The sequence below is a fragment of the Tupaia chinensis genome, unplaced genomic scaffold (assembly GCF_000334495.1).
Source record: "Tupaia chinensis unplaced genomic scaffold, TupChi_1.0 Scaffold000661_1, whole genome shotgun sequence".
Taxonomy (NCBI): domain Eukaryota; kingdom Metazoa; phylum Chordata; class Mammalia; order Scandentia; family Tupaiidae; genus Tupaia; species Tupaia belangeri.
In genome coordinates, this window is record NW_006160183.1 from 2,138,601 (window position 1) to 2,144,853 (window position 6,253).

Genomic DNA, 6,253 nt, shown 5'->3' on the forward strand with positions numbered 1-6,253 from the left:
AATGGAGGCCTCAAGATAGAGAGGCCAGCCAATGTCAGGGCCAGGTTTATGTCCAGGCATGAGTCAGCTTGGTTTATTTCATGGTTGCTAAACCCCTACTGAATGCTCAGTCTTTCCCTGGACATGATGGGTTTTTTTAAGAAGAGCCTGAAACCTGCCTTTTGCCCTCACAGAGGCCCCAACCTCGGTTGGGTGGGAGAACTAATGGATGAAGCAGTCAAAAGAATACTGTCGGTCAATGTCAAGTCGTGAGCTGAGCTTCACTTATACCTAATGCCAAATCCAAGTTGAACTGTCTTGGAAGAGATGCAGACAACACTGGTAGAATCAAGAAGTTGAAGGCAGAGCTCATGGGGAGATATGACCAGTAAAAGAGAGAAGGCATTTTCAAGTGGAAAAGTTTGCACTAACTTGAAGATCAGAATGAGTGATGTCCATGTCACAGGCTCTGGTGGCCTTTGCTGGAGAGAGCCTAGGATTTTGAAGACACATTTAAGGTAAGAAGGAGGATTCAGGGCAGAGAGGTTGGTGCTGCAAATGGGAAATCTATGCACTTTCGTTTAATGGTGACTGCCCAACATGGAGCGACGTCACTGAAGATTGAACCCAGAAGGCAGAATAGACTCAACATGAAGATGTCTATGGTGAGAGCCCTGCTCTGATCAATTAGTGCCAAAGTCATATCAATAGTTAAATATTTTGAAGATCTTTCCTGCATCACATTCTTGGCCAAGTGATACACCATGTACCTTGGGGGCATTATCTTAAGCTGTGTACTTGGGGGTATCCTGTGGTGCTACAGGGAGGAGACAGCTGAAGCTCAGTAACTGCTAAGGGGGTGACACGGACAGTGAGTGTTCAGAAACAGGTGATTGAAGAAAGACTAAATCAATGCAAAAAGGAGACTCCATGTTCTCGGATGTTGAGCCCATGGCTCCTGCCTGCCTCTTGCTGCCACCCACATTGTTGAGGGACCACGGGATTAACGAACTCTCCCCTCTCTTACAGAAATCTTCACACAGATGCCATGTGATCTTGTGTCATGGCACATCCATCTGTCTTCTCTTCGCCTGGACCTCTTGAGTGGTTGCTCCCTCCCTTAGCTCTATGGATCAAAACTGCCTTTATTGTGCTTTGTATAAAAACAAAACAAACAAACAAACAAAAAAAACACAAAAAACAGGCCCAGAAGGCAAGGTCTTAGAGCCAGCATCCTGGACCAAGAAATAGCTTTTGGAAGAAGAGAGAGGAAGGGGCTTGGGTACCAGGTCTCCCTGTCCTTCAGAATCACTTTGCTCCCTTAGGAACCTATAAGAAACAATCATTCCTCTTGGGTCTGCCTGCTGGCCATGCAGCCTCTTTTTATTTAATTTTTGGAGAGGTTTTTGCTATAGGGCACGTGCGCTCACCAGTAAGACAGAGAGAGACAGCGAGATAGAAAGCAAGAAATCACCCTCCAGGAGGGATGGCTATGCCACACTCTCTTCTCCTCTATTCTCCTCTCAGGATTTTGGGCACACACACACATGCACCTGGAGTGAGTTTAAGCCACCGGGTCTGGGACTTGAACCACAGTAGACTATATGGGAGTCCAGCGACATAGCCATTATGCCATCTGCTGGTCCCAATGCAGCCTCTTTTTAAATCACATGTTTGTCCCTTGATTATCATCTTTGCTGTTGGGGTGTGGCTACTGAAGCCACTCTCATTCTACAGAAGTTGGTCCTACCCCAGCACTATGTAAGCTTTGGAAAGCCCATGGGGAAACCAATGTCCTCTGAGCCTATTCTAAGGATTTCCCTCAAGAATCCTTCCTGAATTCCACTTTGCCTAACTTGACCCTAACAGAAAACGAGCTCAAAATTTCTGCTTACCAAAAACTGGAGATGACCTGACCATCTCTAATTCGTCTCTATAAGAAAGGATTCCTCTTTATCTGATCACATCCTTGTGCTTTAGCCCTGAGAGTGCATGGTTCAAGAGACCTTTGAAATAATTTGATCCAGCTCCTTCTTATTATAGTCAATATCAAGAAGGGTGTGATGTCATATTTACTGACTTTAAATATTGGTGCTACCACTTTGAAGCTGCATGACCTTGGGCATGTCACTGAAACTCTGAATGGTTATGATCATGGTTCTTGTTTCACTGTGTGACAGCCATGTCTAAAGAAGATTATATAAAATACTTTGAATAAAGGCTAATAGAGTATAATTACTATTTTAAATTATTGCTAAAAATAAAGAAATTGAGACAGACCTATTTAGTAGACTTGCTGGACACTGGATACTGGAAAGTATTTTATAACTTTTCATGATAGTAAAGTGGTTCTTAAACTTTCCAGTCAAGCATCCCTAATATTAAAGAAGAGTGGAAACATAAGCCCCAAGGAATTTAGTAGTCAAGCTCCTTTTTTTTCCTAAGAGAGGGATTCTTGCTATAGGGTGCATGTGTTCTCTGGAGAGACAGAGAGACAGAAAGTGAGAAATCACCCCCCAGTGGGGATGGCTATGCTGAAATCCCTTCCCCTTCATCCTCCTCTCAGGATTTTGGGCATACATGCAAATGCACACACACTGGTGTGAGTTTAAGCTGCCGGGCCCAGGACTTGAACCGCAGTCAGCTATGGGCGAGTCCAGCAATGTAATCATTAAGCCATCTGTTGGTCGCAATTTGTGTTATCTTTTAAAATATGTGAGAAGTTTTCATTTGATTTTAAATGTACTAGTTTTTATTCTAGTATAGAGATAATTTTCTTTTCCTCAAGCTCTTTATCTCTATGAAGTCAACTCTGTTGGATCTAAATAATGCTTATGCATTGGTGGTGTGCATATATGTGAGAGTGTAACTCCTGATGGAAAGACATGAAGTTAGTATATGGAGCATCTTAGTGGTGGGCTGGGGACTGTGTCTATGAAGGATGGGACTTTAGCTGTCTTGTAGGAAGCAGGAGGGGAAGTTTCCACATAAACAGTGCCTCCTCTCTGGGAAGAAGGTGAGGCCAGAGATACAACATGATGATAACTTCATCCCTGAAAGCTGGCAGCTTTTTGTTCTTGATAGACCAAGAAGCCCTCTGTGTGACTCTCTGGGCTCCAGAATGGGGGCTCTGGTCTCGCCATGCCTCAGGGAGGCCATAGATCTGAAAGATGTAGCATGACTCAGTGCCTTGAGGCTGGCTGTGTGCTGAAATGGAGTCGAGACAGACTGTCAGCGTGGAAACCATGCGGTGACAGCTTCCTTCACCCTCCGGCCCTGTCAGCTCATGGAAGACTGACAGGCCTCGACTAATAAGGTAAACAAAGGCTTTAGAGCATAGAGGAGGAATGCTGGAATTCTTTCTTTAATGTCTCCCTATTCATAACATGTCACAGAGCTAACGCCTGGCCCGTGGAGGTAGCAGTTCTTGGCTTTTAAGATTTCCCAGAGGTGGTGGAGAAAGGGGCTTAGAGCTCAAGTGGCTGAGCTCACATCTCCCAGAGGTGGTGGAGAGAGGGGTTTAGAGCTCAGTGGCTGAGCCCTCTGTCATGAGCCAGGCATCTGGCCATTTCCTGGGGAAACCCTGGGTACTCAAGGCTGCATCTTTGAGGATAAAGGCCAGGCTGGCTAGGCTGATGTTCGAGGCCACCACATGGCGATTATCTAGCCTCTTCCCACTCCCCAACTCCAGTACCCCTCATACTGGTCCCCTTTCCTATCCTGCTCCAGTTCTGCTCCAGTTTTCTCTATTGTTCTAGACAGCCTCCAGGAAAAACCACCAGCTCTCCCTTCCCTGCGGTCTTACCAGCATGCATGCTCCCATTTGGCTCCAGAGAAGTCACAACTTTTCTGACTCAAATCTTCACTCTTCTGGTAGTTTCTGCCTCCTGGGCATCTTATCTGCCCTCCTACATTCTCCCTTGCAAGGCACAAGCCCTTTGCAGGGTGAGGATGGCAGTAATACAGAACTTCTGTGCCATTACTTACAAAGACAAATGGCCTGTTAGCCTGTTAGGATGTAATTTAAAAGCCATTTGTCTGGAGGTAATAACTGGAAATGGACTTCCGCTGTAGGCCTGAACGACTTCCTCTAGGAGCAAGGGGCCAGCAAATAGTGTGCAGTTGCCCTGCCGACCACTGGGCAGCGGCTGCATCAGTCTTACCCGCTGTTTCCACCAGCAGGCTCAGAATTGGGGAAACTGGCATGTTGAGGGGATAGTGACTTCACAGAGGGCTTTTTTAAATCAAAGTTTTATTTATTTAATCCATTAACCAGAGCGAGAGAGAGGCAGCTTCCCCAACAGGGTCTTGACTGTGCAACCCATCTCCTGCCTCCACCAGCCTCAAATCATGGGGACACACATGCCTGGTGTACTCAGGGAGGTCTTCAGAAGCAAACTCAGAGCGTCCTATGTGGGTCAGCCTCGCAGAGCTGTTTTATGACTCCATCACCATCTGGCCCCTCACAGAGGGCTTTGGAGAAAGGCACATGTCTTTCTCTCAAGCCAGGCAGCTGCTTGTTTGTCTTATGCCCTGAGAGGACCAGGAATGGAAATAGATCTGGGAGACAGGGATCATGATGACTGATCTTAGCAGTCTGACCCTTGAAATCTGGAAGGATTGGGCTTTTTTGTCCTCTCTATGAAGAACTTGCAGGCAAATCTTAGTTACCTGGCTTTGGAGCTCCTCAGAAGTGAGATTTCTGAGGCAACTAAGGCAGTTTCCTATTGACAATACAGTTTTTGTTTTTAGCCATTCAGGAAAGATAACTTTTCTCAAAAATATATTACTTGTGCTTCCTCAACGCAGTTGTTGCAGAGACATTAAATGTTTATCAGAGATGCAGGATCATTATGTTGAATTGTTTTTGTTTTTGTTTGTTACAGGGTGCATGCATTTGCTCCAGAGAAAGAGAAAAATCATCCCCCTGCCCCAGAGGGGATGGCCACATAGCAATCCCTTGCCCTCCACTGTCTTCTCATGCATGCTCACACACCTGGCATGATTTTCAAGCTGCTAGTCTAGGACTCAAACTGCACAGTCTGCCATGTGGCATCCAGCTGCCTTAACCTCTATCCCACCTGCTGGCTTGAATGTCACTTTCAAAGACTTTGTCTTCTCTTTGCTGATTTTTGTTCATTATATACTATTTTATAATTACATCAACTCATTTATCTTGGTATTTAATATAAGGAGTCTTCAAAAAGTCATGACAAATGAGAATAATGAAAAAGCGATGCATGAATTTCAATTTTTTGGGCACCAAAATAAATTCATGTTTTAATTCCAATTTCCATGAACTTTCTGAAGTCTCCTTGTTTATATTTTTGCTTCTAATTTGGTGGGGGTGGGAGGGAGGGAGGATAAATGGATGGAAGCATCCCAGTTGGTAAAGTAAATGATTATATGTTCACTCGGTGGGCTACTCTGTGGCATTTGGAAATGATGTAGAAGACTGTTGACATAGAAACAGGAAAGAAGTTTGTGCTGTATTACTGAGTGATGGAAGTAGGCTGCTAAACAGAACATGTGTTCCCAATGCTTGGGAAATCCTGGTGAGCTCTAATTCCAGAACTCTCAAGTCTGTGAACGAAGACACCAAAGAATTTCACTTTAGTTGACAGTAATGTGCACTCAGTAAAGATTCCAGACAAAGAAAGTAACACTCTCTGATCACCTACCATGTGCCAGATACTGTTTTAGGAGCTTTCATCTGTTATGTCTGTTAATCCTGATCATCATGCTCTGAGGTCCCCCTCAATCAATACATGAGGAAGCTAAAGCTAAGAGGAGTTGTGTAATTTGCTCAGGTGCACACAACAGACAGACAGTGAGTGAGGATTGGAAAATAACTATAACTAATCCAAAGCCCTTGTCCTCCTTTCTGCTACACTATACCAGTTATCTGTGGCCTCGGTAATGCTGAATGGTGCAAAGCAAGTTACCACAAAACCTCAGTGGCATGTAGTAAGTGTGTATTGCTCACCCCTCTGGGCTCTGCTGGGCCATCCACTTCTGCTGTTCTTGGCTGGGCTTGCTCATACGTCAGGTGGTTGGTTGGCCACTGGCTCATCTGAGATAATGGGTGAGACTCAGTTCTGTTCTACATGTCTTTTATCCTTCAGCAGACTAAGCTGAGCATGTTCTCATGGAAACAGCAAGATGGACGTGATCAAGAGAAATCCCTGGAGACCCAGGTTGGGAACTGGCATACTGTCACTTCTATTGGCCAAACTGAGTCACATGACCAAACTCAGAGTCAAGGGGTAGGGAA

The 6,253-nt window shown here is 45.0% G+C and overlaps 1 pseudogene; it reads left to right on the plus strand.

Annotated features, from left to right (window-relative positions):
- The first annotated feature begins 3,930 nt into the window (after positions 1-3,930).
- Positions 3,931-6,253, plus strand: part of LOC102482306 (keratin, type II cytoskeletal 8-like) — a 34,148-nt pseudogene continuing 31,825 nt past the window's right edge.